General features: G+C 49.5%; 1 protein-coding gene and 1 long non-coding RNA gene across 6 annotated transcripts in view; one reads left to right on the top strand and one right to left on the bottom strand.

Moving 5' to 3' along the window:
• Positions 1–19855, bottom strand: part of Wscd2 (WSC domain sialate O sulfotransferase 2) — an 88479-nt gene that overhangs the window by 41573 nt on the left and 27051 nt on the right. The window contains exon 1 of one of the 5 annotated variants that reach the window (XM_029478114.2): positions 19522–19749. The exons of 3 other annotated variants lie outside the window; for them this stretch is intronic. The gene's annotated coding sequence lies outside the window, so the exon portion shown is untranslated. Of the gene's footprint in view, positions 1–221; positions 243–19521; positions 19750–19855 lie in introns of those variants that run through there. One more of the 5 variants, XM_085837034.1, reaches the window with a different exon arrangement.
• Positions 11133–18035, top strand: LOC147005336 (uncharacterized). Its single transcript, XR_015046984.1, has 2 exons — positions 11133–15032; positions 17751–18035. It is a non-coding gene; the product is annotated as an uncharacterized LOC147005336 (long non-coding RNA).

Raw genomic sequence — 19855 nt, 5'->3', positions numbered from 1 at the left:
TGGACACTGCTTTGACAATTCAGAGATAGCCTCAAAGCAAGAGCCCGTATCTTTCCATCGACTGCTGCCACTTCCCCTGGTCAGGGCTTTCTGAGAGGGCCTGATGGTTAGGAACTCAGATTTTCCTGGGAGGTGTTGAAACGTTCTGGCTTTCCACACCTACATCTCTGCTGTCACACGGTGGCCTTGGAGAGGGCTCATGAGTAAGAAAAGTCGATTACCCCACTCTGGGCCATCTGCCAGAAGGGAGGCCTGGATGTAGGTTGACTATTGGGTAACGCTGTTTCATATAGCCACCAGCAGGGGGCGACAGGATGCTCTCAGCCAATCACGGGAGACCCAGTTGTCCATCACCAGTGGAAGTGGGGGCTCTGGGAAGACCTTTCAAGCCACATAGCAGCTCGGGAGTTTCACTGAGGTTCTGGGTGGTGTCTGCCACCACACTCCTTGGGACTCAGCACTTACTACACCAACCACCTCCTAGGCATGTGGAATTGATGCTTGAGCACGGCACAAAAAAATCCACACATATCTGCCACCAAGCATCCGTCTGTCCATCTGACACCTTCACCCTCTACACACCCATTAGTTTGTCCACCCAACCATCCACCCTTTTATCCATCTGCCAGTCAGTCTGTCATCTTCCTTCAGGACACCTACCCACTCATCCATCCTTCCATCCAAACTGTGACAGCCCATCCGTCCATCTGGCCTTGATCCGTCCAGTTGTCCATTGATCTCCATGTGCCTGCTGCGGCATGATCCTATGGATGCCCCCGTGTGCGCATGTGCACACACATTCACACACACACAAATAGATAGATAGTAAATTTAACTTAAAGGGACACAAGACTATGTAATCTATGGTCTGCCTTTAGGGAACCAAGGAGGAAAACATACATAGCTGCTGTATCGGCTACACAATGACAAAGCCCAGGGTGGGAGTATGTATCTCATGATACAGAACAGCAATTCACATTAATAATGTTTAATAAGCACTTACATATGCCACTCCATGTGTAAGTATGTGAGTATGCACACATACTCACATGCACATTCACACATGTGCACACTTATTCACATGGACATTCACATTACATGTACACTTATATACATGCTCACATATGCACACTCACATGCACATTCACACAATGCACACTCACACTCATAACATGCATGTTCAAACTCATATGCACATTCATAAACAAACTTACATATGTACTCATGCAGTCACACTTGCACACTCATGTTCACACTTACATGCACATTCATATATACACATGTACATACTCACACATGCACACATTCCCACACATGCACACCCATACACATGCATGCTCACACTCACATGCGCATTCATACACGCAGGTACACTCACATACTCACAATATGCATATTCATACATTCGCATTCACACACTCACACAATACACACCTTCATACATGTACACACATGCACATTCATACACATGCACACTCACACTCTGATTTGATTCTCAAAATGAATTCTGTGAGGTTCTGCATTGTCTTATGGAGCTAAGCATTGAGTGTCAGAGCGATCGATGAACTCATTCTGAGACCCACAGCTGGTAAGTGGAAGGAGGCTGTGTGGACCCCAGGACCTCAGACATATACTCCTACCCTCCATCTGCCTCTTGCCTTGGGATCATAACTCCAAGCACACAATAGAGAGGAGCCCTTGAGCCCTTGCACTGAGGTCCCACGTTTGGGTTTTACCAAGTCAGGAGGTTTAAGGACTCTGCTGAGTCCTGGGGTATGGGAATCTGTAGCAGTGGACACTCCATAGCTGCCTTGGAGAGAGATCAAAGAGGGCTTCCCCAGGAAGCAGCCTTTGATCCAGCCCTGGGGGAAGTAGATATCCTCTAGGTAGAGGAGAGTTGAGGAAGAGCCAGGTCAGGAGGCAGAGAATGGTGGGTGGAGCCAGACACAGGAGACCTTCCCACCTTGGTCCTGCTAGGGGCAGAGAACATGTGTGCATGTGTGTGAGTGTGCATGTGTGAGTATGTATATGTGTGTGTGTGTATGAATATGCATGGGTGTATGAACATGCATGGGTGTGAGTGTGCATGTGTATGTGTGAATGTGTGAGTGTGAACATGCACGCGTATGAGTTCGTGTGATTGTGAATGTGTAAGCATGTGCATGACTGTGCGTGAGTATGCATGTGCGAGCATGTATGTGTGTGTATCCGAATGTGCATGACTGTGAACATGCATGTGTATGAGTGTGCGTGAGTGGAGTGTGCATGTGTGAGTATGTATGTGAATATGAATGTGCATGTGTGAACATGCATGTGAATGAGTGTGAGTATGCATGTGTGTGAGTGTGTATGTGTGGGTTTCACAATCACCACATTTTAGCCCCTCCCCACCTTTTGAGGCAGTGTCTCATGTAACCCAGGCTGCCTCATTCTCACTGTGTAGCCAAAGATGACCTCAAACTCCCGATTTTCCTGCCTTCTCTTCTCAAATGCTGGTTTATAGGTATGCATTACACCTGTTTAAAGAGTGCAGGAGGCTAACACAGGACTGCCTGCATGCTAGGAGTGCCCCTCCAACCAAACTGTATCCCCAGCACCATAGGAAGATCATCTTAAAGCTGGCGCCTCATGGGCACCCACACCCTTTACACCTATGTGCCATGAAGAGAGGAAGCCAGGAGTCACTCTTGGTACTCTGAGGGATCCCCTCACTCTGCGGACCACAGAACTTTAGGGCAGAGCATGGCCCCGGCCAGTAGCCCACCTGGGTTCAGCCTGACTGGAGAGAGACACCCATTTCCACTAGCCTCAACTCTCCTCTACTCCCTGCTTACACTGTTAAAAGGACTGAATGAAAGGGTCGAGGATAGAGATGCCCCAGGCCGCCCTGCTCATCTGCCTTATGTGAGCAACCAGGAAGCTATTTTCCACATCAGTGAGGACTTGCCGTTGGTCCCCCGCAGCCATTCCCTCGTTGATGATGTTTCTAGATCTGGCTCTTTGGTTTCTCCCTCTATGTTCTTTATATCGCCACACATTTTTTCCTTAAGTGGTTGCCAAGTGGACATCTGGGGACACTGAACTCATTAGCAGCTGCTGGGAGACAGGGAGAAGCAGGCATGGGGTCAGAGGGAAGATAGGGGACTCGGGGAAGAGGAACACAGAGCAGGGGCCATGCCACCCCACCTCCTGGAGGGATGGTGCAGATGGGAACTTCATACTCACACCCTCCTGTCAGGGATAGGAGAGAAATAATCCTGGAATGTGAGCCCCTCACACCATACTTTAGCCCCAGCACCTTGTGTACTATAGGACCCCCAGGCCATTCACAGTGGAGGGGGTGAAGAAAAAAGGGGCTCCCCTCACCCTAGGGCTCACCTTAAAATCAAGTCTTTGGGGGCTGGAGAGATAGTTCAGCGGTTAAGAGCACTGACTGCTCTTCCGAAGGTCCTGAGTTCGAATCCCAGCAACCACATGGTGGCTCACAACCAACCATAATGAGATCTAACACCCTCTTCTGGAGTGTCTGAAGACAGCTACAGTGTACTTACATATAATATTAAATCTTTAAAAAAAAAATCCAGTCTTTGTACCAAGGGCCAGTGTTCTCAGGTAATAATAGCCTTGGGGGTTAAATTTGGGGCTTTGAAGGGGCAGCAGGCTATATTATAATTTGTCACTGGGTTAGTCTGGATAAAGAAACCTCGCCAGGCTTGTCCTCAGAGGAACCTAAACACCTCTCTGCCTCCTGGAGCTGCCAACCCTACCCCACTCAGTAGCTCTCCCTAAGACTTTGTCTCTCGTTCCCCCTTCCTCCCTCTCACAGACAGAAATCCCACCCCAAAGCAGACAGGAGAATTACCCGCCATTTCTTGAACACCTACTTTGTTCCAGGTGCCATGTTTAAAGGACTTACTAACACGCCCCACATTTTCCTCTCTCTTCACAACCTCTGAGGCAAGCCTGACATCCTCCCAGGCCCACAGATACATCCAGAGCCCCAATGGATGCTTCCTGCAGGAAGCCCTTTCCTCTTCCTGGGGATTGTAGCACGTCAATTTTTCTTCCTCTCTTGGCAGCTCCAGTGTCTATCTATCTGCTGCTTCAACAAATATGATCGTTTGCACATTCACCTACTGTGGATGGAAGCAATTCATCGCGCATTTCAAACAGGTAGGAGAGCGGGGTTTCGGATGTTCTAACCCAAAGAAATGATGAATGTCGCAGGCAATAGATGAGCTGGCTGCTTTGGTCACCTCAGCATGCACCTCATCGGCAAGCACAGGGCGGACTGAGACATCGCCCTGTGTCCCATAACACACGCCATTATTTTAGCTGCAATTGAAAGTGCTTGCAACAGTTTGATTTTTTTTTCCAGCTGCAATTGAAACTGTTTGCAACAGTTTGTTTGATTTTTTTTTTTTCTTTTCTTTTCAGGAATGGATGGTTACTAAAGAGAGGGACAGACAGACAAGGCGGGAGCTGTCTCTTCTCCGGGTGGTTCTGATGAGCAGGCTGAGACCCAGTCCCTATCTGTGTTCTTTTCCACCAGGCAGCTGGCTGACTTCTGGGGCCCAGTAGCACTCCCTTCCCCAGGAGAGAGCCTTGTAAAGCAGGGCCCTGGGCCCCTATCATTAAGCCATCTGGAGCCATCACACTCCTGCAGGCTCTGCTGTGTCACGGGTCAATTAGTGCTCATTTGCATAGGCATCCTTAATAGGCTGCTAATTGTCAGGGGGGTGGGGGTGGGGGGATAATGGATGGTTGTATTCCTGGGCAGAATGTTTATCCAGGGGCCAGACCCATGGGGGTGGCAGAGCAGAGAGAAAGGGAAAGGAGGGGACCTGGAGTCCAGAGGAGGGCCCCGGGGAGGGAAAGATGGAGCCATCTCTGCTGTGCTGTGCCAGCAGCATCGTGCGGAGTCTGAGCATCCCTGCGCTCAAGGATGCTTCTCCAGTCTGCTCTATTAAAATAACTGGAAAGTGCCAAGTAGCAAGGGGGAAGCCCCGTGGGCCCTATGAGCTGAGAACTCCAGAGAAGATCCCCAGCAGGGGGATACCATGCATCATGCAGTATGTACCCACTGGATACTGGGACAGGAGCCAGGTAGCGGAGACGTCCCTCAAGCCGTCCCTGAACCCAACTCTGCCCATGCTTCCTAAGGAGACCACACAGGGTGTCGGAGGGAAGTCTTACGGCTGCTTCTGGGGCAGGCCTGGGTCCTGCGCAAAGCCAGGATGCACCTTCCCTTCTTGGTGGGGCTCAGGCTTGTGGCCACAAAGCCAAGGTCATTTAGTGTGGCCTTTGTGTCAGCAAAGACAGCAAAGACAGCAAAGACAGCCGACAGGAACACTCTGAAGAGGGGCTTAAGGGCCACCAAGGAACATCTCCCAGCTTTCAGAACCTACGCCACCCTCCTGTCAGCTGTGTCTTCTCTAGAGTAGGGAGCATGGAGCTGGACAGGAGGCTGAGATGTACCACCTGGGCAAAGCGGTGTTCTCTAACAGAAGGGGAAACTGAGGCCCAGAGGCTGTTCAGTTATTGCTGTCTCAGAGGGCAAGGTGCTCTTAGGGACCAGCCAGGTCAGACAGGATGATTTATATGGGGAGGACTCAGAGAATCCAACAGAGTGACCCAGGGTCACCAAGCCAAGTTGGATCAAGCTAACTCCAGAAACTGCCACCCCATGTCCACACTGTTCTCCTTCAGCTCCTTCTAGCCACAATCACACACAACTGCCACTTGTTGACACACCCAGTTGGACTCTAATTTGGGAACAGTGACTGCTTCCATTTGAAACTCTTGTTCCCCAGAGGAATTTTCCACCCAGGAGCATCTCTGGTCCAGCTTTGTGTCCCAACCAGATTGCACGTCCTGGGGGAGGAACCTCTATGCCCTACCTCCAGTAGCTCCCTCAAGGCCACAGCAGACATGCTGCAGTCTGGGCCTTCGTCTCCACCATCATGGCCTCTCCAGGAGACTCCACAGTCTTATGCTCCTTTGACAGATGAGAAAGTCAATCTAATGTTGGAAGAGGAAGCCAATAAGTCGCAAGACACCTCTCAGACTCGGGTTGGTGTCTGTCTAGAACCTTCTTCGCTCTGTTGACCCAGGGCCTCCGGGCTGAGGAGAAAGCAAGGTGATCGGAATCCCTCAGGTTCAGGGAATCTTCTTCCTCTGTGCCCATGCTGGGGATGAGGACCGTGTCACAGAAGAGGCAGAAGTCCCTGGCCCTTGGTTGGCATCTTCAGCGCTGCCTTCAGTGGATGAAAGGGTTCTGTGGTGCCTAGTGGAAAAACTGTCTCCTCCAATGTCCTCCTTCGAGGGCAACCTCGGGCAGAAAGGGGATGTCTTCCAGCTCCTCTGTCAATCGTCTCAACACTATAGGAAGCGAAGCCCAAGCCCCTCATGGCACGCTCTGACTGGCCCTTCTCCTACCCCAGCAGACATACAGAATTCTATCCCACACACTCTCTTCCAGTGCCGACTGGGGGTGGGGAGTGGTGGTCCTGAACCCCACTCAAAATGAGGAACAGCAGCTACTGCCATTTGCCCCAGAAACCCCATTAGTGCTAGAAGCTGCAAACTAGATTCTTCACCTCTTGGGAATTGAAAGTGAACTGCCAGCTGGAGCCTGAAGCCCTCAGGCAGTTCCTGCTCCTCTCCTCAGAGGCTGGTGCTGACCTGAGCTGAGCTGTTCTCTGCATCACAGGATGGCCAGCTACAGGGTTACGGCTGCAGGCACAGTTTCATTCCAGCCCTGGAGAACAAGCCTAGGCAAAGACACCGCTCTTGGGCTCACCATTTAATCCACCCAGCTTTTTACCTAGCTTTCCATCACTGGCTCTGTTTTGGGGTTCAATGCTGGGCTTCCCATTTGCAGGACCTTGTAGTAGGGTGGCCAGGGTCTACGGAGTGGCAGTGGGTTCTCTGACTGGGACAGTTAGATCCTGCTTCTTTCTGTGTCAAGGTCAATGCTCCCCAGAGAGACAGTCATGCCTCAGTGCCTTCCAGGAGGCTGGGGAGAAAGACACACCCATGAAGTATATATTTCCAGTCATCTCCAAATTGCTCAGCAATTACAGAACACCACAGAAGCCACGGGAGGCAGGTCCATCCCTGTGGGCTGAGACATAGCTGGGGCAGAAAAGACCTCACCAGCCAGGGAATGGATTAGAAGTGAGTTCATGGTTCTTTTTTTTTCTGTTTTTTTCTTTTCCTCTCTCTAAGTTGTGCTTTGAAAAACTCAAGGAAGTATATGAGGGTTCTTGAAAATGATTTGATATTCTGTGTCACAGCACACACATGGAGGTCACAGGACACCTCGAGCAAGTTGGTTCTCTCCTTTTGTCATGTGCTCTCTGGAGATCAGAGTGAGACCTGCCAGGTTTGGCATAGAGTGCCCTTATCAGCAAATCTATCTCCCCAGCCATTTCGTGAGCCTTGTTACCAGTCAGAATGGAGTTTGGATCTTGGTGCTCACACAAGACAGAACAAGGAACATGGGGTCATTTAAGGCACTGGGGCAGCAAGTTCTTAGGTGTAACACGGGGTGAGAGTACCAATCCCCTCCCAACTCCATGGTTGTTGAGAGGGCTGGTTGACATAGCAGGGACTATGCATATTATGGTGGGGGGGGGCAGCTGGACACCTTGCCTGGACTGCAGGAAGTAGCTCAGCTAGCCACAGCAGGAAGGCGGGACAGAGGCGCCTTGTCTCTCTCCAATCTTGATAGCCCATGGCCACCCCATGGCCCTATAGCCCAAGGACACAGAGGGAGGGAAGGCTGGGTCAAAAGGGAGAACTGGGGGAGGCTCCTACTTATCAGTTTATTTGAAAAGGGAAAAAAAAGCCATCCATTTCCAGCCCCAGCATTAATAAGCCGCTGTTGAACACGTCTTAAATTTAAATTTAGACAAACGTTCCCCCACACAAACACTCATCGCCCACACACCCCCAAGAATAAATCCACCCGGTGAAGGGGAGATGTCTGTGTGATTACATCCCAGGGGCTGGGAGCTGGGGTGTGCAGGAGTCACCTGGGGACAGGGAAAGTGCCTCTGTGTCTTTGTTGGTGGCCTTCGACACTCCTGTCAGGAGAGCACTGGTCAGGGACTCTGCCCGATCCTTCCAGGAGCACTGGACAGGGAGTCTGCCCCGCAGGGCTGGGCCAATTGAGGGGAAGGTCAATGCTCCAAAGCTAGTGGGTGGAACTGACTTCCTGTCGCAATTGCTGACTGTCTCTCAGAGTAATTTCCTGCCTACAAAGGAAGTGGTCTCACACCTACTTCTATAGGTTTGCCCACAACCCACAGTCAGCATGGCTTGCACCCAGAAAAGCCTTGCCTGGGTCAGTGTCCTGTTGAGGCTTCTTGTAAATTGCTAGGAGAGTGATTCTGTTACAAGAAGAAATGGGCACCATCATTTCACACGGTCTTCTGAGAAATATCAGCTGCCTACAAGTAGTGGTGTGGGTAGGTGGAGGTTCTGTGCAGGGCACCTCAAGCTGTGGTGTCTTCCTCTTTTTTTTTCTGTACTGGCTTCAAGATAGCTGTGTGGCCTTGGCCAGGTAGATAGTGCTCTCTTCTCTTTTGGATCAAACACACACACACACGCACACACACACATATACACATACATCATGTATACATATATATGTCTTCCAATAGTCAAACTACAGTTCATTCAATCAACAAACATCCCTTAGTACCAGCCTCATCTGCAGCCTAAAGTTGGCCACAGGGGACCAGCCTAAACTGGAGGCTGTTCTAGCAGGGAGGGCTCATCACCCCATGAACACCTACCTGCTTCACATCTGGGGAGAGTTTCTTCTCCCCTCAGGGATGTCTCCTGATCTCCCCAGACCCACTTTGGTCAGGGCAGCACACCCTGGCTTGTTCTCTCAGCACTGAGGGAGTGCCTGCTGTGGACCTCAAGAGGGTGTGGCCCCTGGCACCGGGAAGCTGGCGGCTTTATAGTTTCAGACTTGCGTGCGGGCGGTGTGAGTTTAGTCTCACCTTGCTTCAGCTTCCAGAGCCTCAAAACACACAACTTCCAGCATTCAACATGAATCTGTAGGGCAGGTACTGCCCCCGCCCCATCACATGGGTGAGAAACTGAGGCTCCCAAAGGTCAAGAGATGAGTTTAAGGTCATCAGTGCTGAGCCAAGACTTCAGGCTGTGTGCTGTGAGATACTGTCTCTCTCTCCTTGGTCTTTCTCCCTTTCTTTCTCCCTTTCTTTTCTTTCTTTCTTTCTTTCTTTCTTTCTTTCTTTCTTTCTTTCTTTCTTTCTTTCTTTCTTTCTTTCTTTCTTTCCTTCTTTCTTTCTTTCTCCCTTCCTTCCTTCCTTCCTTCCTTCCTTCCTTCCTTCCTTCCTTCCTTTCTTTCTCTGTCTCTCTCTCTCCTTTCTCTCTGTCTCTGTCTGTCTCTCTCTCTCTGTGTGTGCACACGTGCACATGCTCCTTCTCCTGACACCCAGTCTCTTGTTTCCATAGGAACAGGCATTTAGGGATAAGTCTACCCTTTGTCTCTATGGGAGACTATTCAGGAAGCCTCATCTCCAGGACATCCTGGTGGGCTCTGAGAGCACACTATATTTGTTTTTTGTTTGTTTTTGTTTTGTTTGTTTGTTTGTTTGTTTTACGAGACAGGGTTTCTCTGTGTAGCCCTGGCTGTCCTGGAACTCACTCTGTAGACCAGGCTGGCGTCGAACTCAGAAATCACCTGCCTCTGCCTCCAGAGTGCTGGGATTAAAGGCCTGAGCCACCATGCCCAGCCAAGCACACTATTCTTAAAGGAAGCCTGGTGCCAGCTCTTGTCCCCAAAGCTAAGTTAAAGTCTAACACAGCAAGAGGGTCCCTAAAGCCTCCTTAGTCACAGGAAGACACCTCAGCTAAGTGTTTGGCTCCATTTTTGAGTTTACATAATGTTTTTTTGTTTTGTTTTGTTTGTTTTTAAAGAGGGTCTCACTATATAACCCAGGCTGGCCTTGAACCCTTCACCCCTGCTTCCTCAACCTTCCAAGTGCTGGGATCACCAGGCAGTCACCACATCTGGCTTTGATTTATTCTTCTGAGCCAACCCTACAATGAAGTGTCCCGATTGTTAAACTATAGCAAGCCTAGGAAACTGTTGTGATCTCACGCTTTGTGGGCAGCTACACACACCCCTATGGGAGCAGATGAGACATGCCTTTAGGTCTGGGACCATCGAGAAACGGGTGAGATAGAGCCTTGGGGCTCCAGGAAGAGCACATGCCCTTGACTACTGTCCTCAGCCAGTGTCTGTCGAGTGAGCCCGGGGTGGCAGGATGTAGTGGCTGGCTCTTTAAAGCCACTTCAAGAAAACATTAGGGTGGCTGAAACAAAAAGCAAGCTCCGTGAGGGGAGGAGTAAAGTGGGTGGGACTTCTGGTCACAATGGTGGAAGGGAACAGATCTTTCCTTACAATGTTACAAGGGTTGTTCCTTACAATGTTACACATGTCTGCTTACTGTCTCGGTTGCTAACTTGAGAGAAATGATAGCCATGCTCACATGCGGATTCACGGAAATTCAGATGTAGAGAGCAATTCTGCTTGCTTCTGCCACCCTCCCATCCCAGGCAAGGGAGCCCAAGGTGGTGAGTTCTTGTCTCAGGGGAGTCTCACTCAGCCTTGAAGAAACTGTGGCTGCTCAGACCACCCAGCCCTGATGAGTCTAACAGGTGAACATGGCCCAGAGTGAAAGATGCGGAATCTGAGGGCTGTAGGATCCCATTTCTGGGAAAAGGCAAAGAGCAGTGATTGCCAGAGCCCAGTGTGTAGAATGTTGGGGGTGGGGTGTGGGGTGGGGACTGAACTCAAAATTCGAAGAACTGCAAACTAAACCTGGTGTTCCTGTAGGCAAATTGCATGTAATAAAAGCCCTAAGGCAGCAACAAGCCAGTCAGCCCTGCCACTTGGCCAGCTGCCTCCCTCAGGCGGCAGGGTTAACACCTGCCTGCTCACTTATCTGGGCCCTTGAGATGCTCACCTGGATGATCAGGGTGCTCCAGGGAGCACCTAGATTCCCATGTGCCCCCCCTCCCTCCTCCTGCCCTCTCTTTTCCAGGAGCTGCAGTGTTCAGGATTATTATTTTGCCCCGAGCTGCACCAGCCGCTGAGCTGTTTCTCTCAGCAGGCAGCTGCCGACCCCCGCCGTGTTTACATGAAAACACATTTGCACAGGGGTTTGTTTTTTTTACCTTTGCCTGGGCAGCCAGGATCCTATGAAAGCTGGGGCGGCTTGATTAATCCAGTTGGAAGCCGCTGAGGGGAGAAGGCTGCTGGAGTCTGGCAGCCCAGGTAAGCTCTTAACCTGCAGGTCAGGGACCCTGGGCTTCTATGTAGAGGGCACAAAAGCTGGTGGTGTTTAAGTGGTGTGTGCTCACACACAGGCATTTTTCAGCCCTGGCAAGACATTGGGAGCCAGAAGCTTTTTTGCTAGATGCCCTATACCTTGTTTCCAGGGCGTCCCGCAAGCCATTTGTCCTCTGCCTCTGAGGAGCCTCTGCCACCCCGAGACAAGAGGACTAAGAGTCTCAACAGATACAATCAAGTGTCTTCTCCATGATGTTCTCCCATTATAATTTACTGACTCTCACCAGGAGGCTGCTGTGAGCTTAGCTCAGCTCAGCTCAGCTTCAGTTCCCCTCCAACCTAGGACAATGATCAGCTGATCAGCTCTGAGTGCCTGTCTTCACATTGGAGAAGTCAGGGTGGTTAATCTTGATCGTTAACAGACAGGATCTGAATCCCATGGATGGAACCAACTGGGCACAGTTTTGAGGAGTCTCTAGATTGTGTTCAATGAGGTGGGAAGACCTATTGTATAATGGGGCCATCTTGTGGGGTCTGGATCACATAAAAAGAAGAAATGCAGCTAAGCACCAGCGTTCATCTCTCTACTCCCTGAGAGATGGGGCTGTTTGCGGAGAGGCAGACCTGGTAGATATCTAGGTTCTTCATTGTCCAAATTCTAGAAGCACCATGGATACTGCTTACTGGCATCCACACTGTGTCTGTTGGGCAGACTCGCACCAGCCCTGGATAACACAAACACAAATCCTCACAACCTTCCCTCCCTGTGCTGGTTCTAGTGTCCTGGATGAGGGCTTGGCTGGGCTCACCAGGCCCAGCTTGTTTGGAGCCTCCTGTGAGCCCAGCCTGAGTTCAGAGAGCCCTGTGGGTCAGAAACAGCCCCAAAGAGATGCTGCAGTGTGAGACCCAGCTCAGCCATGCCTAGCTCAGAATTGGCCTCCTATCTGTGAAATCACAAAGACTCCCTTTTCATGGGGTGGACAGGAATATCAAAGCAAGGTCTGTAAGAGCCAGCATGTCTCCTGAACACCTGCACAGTTAGACGCTGCCTAAGCATGCAGCCCACAGCTGATATTTTAACTCCATCTCACCAACACTGAGCCAAAACAGACTCCTTCAGGACTTTTCAAGCAGCAAGGGATGAATTCAGCGACCACGGACCTGATTCACAAGTTCTTGTGGAGACAAAGTGGTCGCTGAAAATCAAAACACTCAGAGCAATGTATGGCAGTAGATGTTTCTCCTTGTCACAGTCAGTATCACCATTACTGCCACCAGCGTCATCATGGTTGACATCGTGACGTCATCATTACTACCACCACTGACACCGTTCTCATCATCACCATCACTGTTGACATCATTGTTGTTACCACTGTCACCGCTGTCGCCATTACCATTGTCCACATCATCATCGCCATCAGTGTCACTATCACCATCGTTTCTCCGTTATTGGTATCACCTTGTCATCTTTACCATCAATATCATCAGCATCACCATCATAACCACCATTGTCACCACCATTGTTGACATCATCATCATCATGGTCTCTGTCAACATCGTCACTGTCAGTATCAACATCATTGCCTCTGTCAACACCCTCATTTGTCTGTGCCATCGTAGTTACTGTCAACTGTCACTGTCATCGTCATTGTGAACCCCATCTTCTACATCATCTTAGTCACTGTCAACATCATCATCGTTGACTTCATCATTATTGACATCATCTTAATGTCAACATCATCACCTCCATCAACACCATCATCATCTGTCTGTGCTATCATAGTCATTGACAACTGTCACTGTCATTAATTGTCAACATCACCATTGTATATACCATCTTAGTCAATGTCAACATCATCGATTTCAACACCATCATTGTTGACATCATTACCATGGTCTCTGTCAACATCATCATCACGGCCACTGTCATCACTGACAACATTATCACCTCCATCAACATCATCATCATCATAGTCACTGTCACCATCGTCATTTGTGCCATCATAGTCATTGTCAACTGTCACTGTCATCGTAACTGTCAACATCATCATTATCTACATCATCATAGTCACTGTCAACTGTCACTGTCATCATCACTGTGAACATCATCTATATCATCAAAGTCACTCCCAATATCATCAATGTTAACATCATCATTATCTACATTATAGTCACTGTCAACTGTCACTGTCTTCCTCACTGTAAACATCATCATATACATCATCAAAGTCACTCTCAACATCATCAGTCTCAATGTCATCATAGTCACTTCAATGTCATCAATATCAACATTGTCATCTATATTATCATAGTCATTGTCAACTGTCACCATCATCATCTACATCATCATTGCCAACGACATCATCAGCAATGTTGACTTCATCATTATCTACATTATCATAGTCGTCAACTATCACTGTCTTCATCACTGTAACATCATTGTCTCCATCATCATAGTCATTGTCAACTCTCACTGTCAACATCATCAATGACAACTTCATCGTTATCTATCATCAATGTCAACATCATCACAATCATTGTTTACCCAATCATAGTCATTGTCATCGTCACTCTCAACTTCATCACTATCTACACCGTCACAGTCATTGTCAACATTATCATAGTCATTGTCAACTGTCACTGCCATTGAAACTGTCAACCTCATTATTACCTACATCATCATAGTCACTGTTGACACCATCATCAATGGTCCACTTCATCATCATCTACATCATCATAGTCATGGTCAACACCATCATTATCTAATCATAGTTGTTGTCAACATCATCATTATCTACACATCATCTTAGTCACTACCCACACCATCATAATCATTGTCTATGCCATCCTAGTCATTGTCAACTGTCACTATGATTATCATTGTCAACATCGTGGTGGTTGTAACCATTGCTAGCTGACACCGACATTTACATCACCCATCACCCTGTCTACTGTCCTTACCATCACCATCTTCCTCTGCCTCTCGGTATGTGGTGAACACGGAGCACTAGCGATAGATTGTGTTCAACTCCCTCACTAATAGGCATCATGGAATGAAGGCCAGGCACAAAGACTGTTCTGTGTGGAAGTCAGGCAGACACACACACACACCTCCATCCAGGGTGTTTTCTTTGGATGGAGAACACAGTCAGCACACAGCACAGAGAATGCCCCGGGGAAGGGAAACATGCTGCCACCCCAGTGCTGTGAAGTTTCACTTTCCCTTCCCAGCATAGGGAGGCAGTGTCCTTAGCTTCTTGGCTTCCCTTTAGATAACTTTTCAACTAAAATAACCTCTCTTGGGTCTGGAATGTGCCCCCAAAGAAGGCATCTTGTTTGTGGTGCTCTAGAAATTCTGATAGCCATTGAGATCATCTCTGAAGCAAGTTCTGGGCAGAGCTGTGGGTGTGCCATCCAGCTCCCCGTCCAGTCTTCTGGGGAGGCCATCTCTCCATGCCTTCATCACTCCCACACCTTGTCCTGTCCCCTAGGACACAATAACGCTCCTTCAGCTAACAACAGGATGCTGGCAGTGGGGATTCCTGCATAGCTGTTTGTATGTGAGGGAGCAGCCTGCACCCTAAGGCTTGGGGCCGGGAGGACAGAATGGGATGCCTTGGAATCGGCTGGAATCCAGAGCTCAGAAAGCTGCTTCCACCCAGTTCACACTGGTCTAACAAACTTGACTTTTCTGGTGAGACCCCTGGGTAGCTAAATTGTATGGGTTGGTGCTCAGCAGCACGGGGGACACTGGAGTTGCAGCCTTAGTTGTATTGAGCTGCAGGGCAGGCATAGGCTGGGCACTGAGCTGAAGGAGTCAGAGGTGAAGCTCTAGCTCCAGTCTTTGTTGTTGTTATTTCTTTTGATAATGGGTTTTGCTCCGTAATCCAGCAATCCTCTTCCTCATCCTCCCAAGCTCAGGGAATTACTGGCACTCACCACTGTGTTGGCGGCCCAGTTTCCCCACATAGTGAAGGAGCAGAAGCCCGGCTTCCCTGCTCACCCAGCTTGGATTTCATTTAAGCTAGCCTTTGCTGAGCCTTACCCCGTGTCAGTCAATTACATGATCGTCTGACACAAACCTCCCAAAGAGAGTTCTAGTTATCCCAATGGATGGACAAGGAAAGAGAGGCGCAGTGAGGGGTAACTGCCCAGAGTTGCTCGAGAATCACAAGCAGAATCTAGAGGGCTCCAGTGTCTGGGGATGTGGAATCACGTAGAGGGTATTCCCAGCCAGTGTGGGGATGGGACGTCAGGCTGAGACCTAAGAAATGCACAAAGACAACTGGCAGAGGTGGGGCGGGACAAGACTGAGTAGGAGCAGATGCAGAGGTGGTGACTCTGAGGGGACTTTAGCTGTCATTGCAGGCTCCAGTTTGACAGCATGGAGTGAAGCATCAGTCAGGGCTGCTGCCTCCAGGGCCATTTTTCTCTGCTCCTCCCTCATCCCCTTTACCTCAGGTGCCTGGGTACTGTAACCAGCTAAGTTTAACCAGGGCTCCGCCAGAACCCCAAAATAGCTACAGCTTCCAGGAGAAACCAGGAAATCAGTGCAGAGGAACACTGTCCCATTCATCAAGCTGACTTCTACCTTGTTATTTCCAGGCAACATGGCACTGGAGATGAGGTGTGTGTGTGTGTATGTGTGTGTGTGTGTGTGTGTGTGTGTGTGTGTATGTGTATGAGAGAGAGAGAGAGAGCATCTGTGAGTGTGTATGTGCATGTATGTGCTGGGTATGTGTGCATGCATGTGTATGAATGTATGTGCATGTGTGTGTGTTATATGTATATCTGTGATTGTGTATAGAGTGCATCTGTGGGTGTATATATATGCAAGTGTATGTGAGTGTGCATGTTTGTGTATGTGTATATGCAAGTATGTGTATGTGTGTTGCTGGGTTTCTGCAGTGAGTCATTTCTTTGTCTGAAAAAGATTTAGGAACCTTGGGAACCTCATATTGAACCCCCTAGACACACACACACACACACACACACACACATTTTGCCTCACTTCACTTCCCAGCATCTCCAGTCGGTCGCGCTTAAGCAGAGTCGATTTCACACTCAGCTTGAGATAAATGGTCCTCCCTGGCCAGAACCAGTCACAGCTCATCTCCCCTGCCCACCACAGTGATCATAGACTTGAGCGGGGAGACTGGGGTTTCCAACATCCTATGGATTTGGGTACCTGGGAGGGGTAAGCATGGGCTCCTTGCAGGCAGCCGGAGGCCAGGGAAGTAGGTTGTGATGTGAGAAACAGAGATCCGACGGGCTTCGTTTGAGCCAGGATCAAGCCACAACTGAAGCAAGATCCTGGAGGATCGTGGTGTCCTTGAGTCAAAATAAGTGAGTCTCTTTTCAGAAAGCCCCACTTGATCGCTTCTTGGCCTTTTGGCTAAGATCAAGTGCAGAAAGCCCCACTTGGACCATTGTCAGCCGATGGAATACTGTCTGAGTGAGGGGTACTGCAGACAGCCTTGAGGCTTCTGAACACTTTAGGTCTGGGCTGTGGGTAGCACTCAGTATGTGGAATTTGAGGATAGATGCTGGGAATTCTGAGTCAAAGATTTAGGACAGTCACAGACACAATCTAAGAGGTGACGTTAGTTAGATCCATGGGGCATTAGGTCTGCTCACTTGTGGCTTACTCAAAAGAGAAGGATCATAACTATTTTGGCTGTTACCTACCTACCTGGTCATCGTGTTTTGTGAGTCACCTCAGGTTTAACTCTCCTGTCTGCAAGCGAGTGAGTGTCACCAGGACTGGTCTTGCATTTAACCTTGGCAATATCCCAAGGGCAGTAAACACTCCCAGGAATGGCTTTTGCCATGACTGACAGAGCCTTGACTGAGCCTTGACTGACAGAGCCGCAGCTTATGTTGCCTGCTCAAAGAGTTCAGCCCGTCTCCTGCATCCACCCTTGGACCCCCGATTCATGAGATGGCACCTCACAAACAGGTCAAGGCAGAACCATTTCTTGTGCGTCTTTGAGGCAGGTACTGGGATGACCCCGTTGTATAAACATGGAGGTCAAGTTCAGAGAAGTAAATCTGCCTGTCAACGTGGTAAATGAAGTACATGCAAGTACAGACCCTACACAGGACCGAAGATTTCAACAGGGCAATAGAAAGTGGATAGGTCACCTCGTCAGGGCTGATTCCAGTGCAGCAAACCTCAGTTCACAGGCTGAGCAAAGTGTTCGATTGGAATCTCCTCCATTAGTCAGGAGAGCCCTGGCTATTGCCTACAGGTCTCTAACACCCTAGCCTCAGGCTCGGAGCCCCAAGAGGCTGTTGGAGCTGCATCTGGCTGCCTTTAACTATAAAAGGCTTCCTTAGGGAAAGGCACATTGGTTTTATGTTTTCAAGTGAGTTAACTTCCAAACAAACAAAAAAATTTTTTTTTTGGTAGAAATGTCCAACGGACAGAGAACTGAGCAACTGTGGGAGAGAGCATGAGGCAGTGTGCTTATGGGGTTCATCTTGATCTTGGAAGGGTCTCCATTCCATGCCCAGCTGAACCCCAAACTATGGTCTCGTCAACTCAGCCATAGAGGGTCCAACACAGAGATAAAGGAGCCAGTACATCTGGAAGATTCCCCCTTCTCCCGTACTCTGTCTCAGGCTCAATGCCTGTTTGCTACAGCTGACAAGAAGACGCCACCAACCAACAATAAACTTACAGCAGAAGTCTATACTCATTGACCTTTCAAGTAGGATTGGGTTCCTCTGAGCTAGTTGTTCCCAACCTGTGGGTCACAACACCTTTGTAAGGGGTCAAATGACTCTTTTGCAGGGGTCGAATATCAGATATTTACGTTATGATTCATTACAGTTATGAAGTAGCAGCAGAAATAGTCTTCTGGTTGGGGGTGACCACAGCATGAGGGACTGTGTTAAAGGGAACACTAACTGTGTTAGGAAGGTGAGAACCTCTGAAGTCTGAGGGCATGAGGCTTGCCCTGACTTTACCAGACGACTGGTAGCCACACCCACCCCCCTCGTGCCTGCAAGCTGGCCTCTCATGTCTATTTACCCCCCCCATCTTAAATTATTATTACAATTGCTTGACAATTTCATAATTTACATAATAAACTGGAGTGGCTCTCCTGCCCTGTTCCCCTCTCTCACCCCTCCCTCTCCCACGGGACCCTTCCTTCACCACACATCCATCTTACTCAGGCCTCTGTTTTGGGTGAGACCCATCGATAACCAGTGCTGCTTGCCAGTGTGAGGGTGGAGGTGGTTTACTGCTCAGCTTCCCCAAGCCTGGCTCTTATGGCTCCTTTCTCTGCTCTTCCCTCGTTCTCGGAGGGAGGGCAAGGAAGGCGGGAAGAGCTGAGGACAGTATATCCCCTTTAGGGCACACCTCCAGTAACTCCCTTCTCCCTGCTAAGCTGCTCCTCCAGTGACCCCCATCTCCCAGTCGGTCACTCAGCTATGAGTCCATCGGTGGATGACCCGATAGCTAGGTCAGAACCCTCGTGACCCAGTCAGTTTTGAGCACTGCCACACTGGGGACCAAGCCTCAGCACGTAAGCCTTAAGGGACAGGGACACGCCCGATCCAAATCGTCACAATCCCTAAACACACCGTGGTGGTTTGTTTATGGTGGCTCTATGAGGCAGGTTGGAATTTATGCTATTTGGCAGACAGATAAACTGAGGTTCAGGGAGGGGAAGACTTCATCCAAAGCCATAGACCCAGCCGTGCATCATGGTTACATCAAGACTGGGTATCATCAACCTCCCCTGTGCTATCTAACTGCCTGCCCGCTGCAGGCACTGCCCTCCGTGTTACATCCCCACCTTATAAGTTAGAAAACTGAAGCTCCCTCTGAGAAATGCCAATGAGGCCATACTGCTGCTGAGACTGAGCTGAGGAACCTCCAGGTCTGCACCATCTCTCTGGTCTGTCAGTCTCCACCGGGGAAGCCAGCAGGCACTCGCTATACTATGGTGGGCAGAGTCACACCCAGTAGTCTACAGAGGGCTGTAGCTTTAAGGAGATCTGACTTCTGATGCTCCTATTTACCAAAGCGCGGAGGGCCTGCATGGAAACTACATGTCCTCTCTGGGGACTTTTCCCCCAGGCTGTGGCTATGTAGCTCAGGCCTCTCTCGCGGGCGGTGGTAGCTAGCTGTAAGGCCAGCCTGCCCCATGGTGTTGAGGGGGGAAACTCACAGGCTACACAGAGGTGTGCATCTGAGCTGGGGTGTCCTGTAGAATCAGGCATTCAGAGCATCATCATAGTCCTGCTTTGGGCTCATGCTGGAGTTGACAGGGATGTGATCCCATCAGAAGCTGAGGAGGGTTAGAATTGCTTTGCATTGTGGATCAAACCATATGTCACATGCATGTCACACATCACTGCTCACAGGACACCAATCAAATCACATCATTCGTATCATATCATGCCACATCCCAACAGTCACGTCACACCATGTCTGTCTTATATCACACATAACCACAGAGGGCTGGGATCCAGAAGCAGCTCTGTCTGTCCAGCCACTGGGCT

The sequence above is a fragment of the Mus caroli genome, unplaced genomic scaffold, assembly GCF_978045245.1.
Source record: "Mus caroli unplaced genomic scaffold, Mus_caroli_1 scaffold_4, whole genome shotgun sequence".
NCBI classification, from domain to species: Eukaryota; Metazoa; Chordata; class Mammalia; order Rodentia; family Muridae; genus Mus; species Mus caroli.
This window is presented reverse-complemented; position numbering and strand designations above follow the sequence as displayed.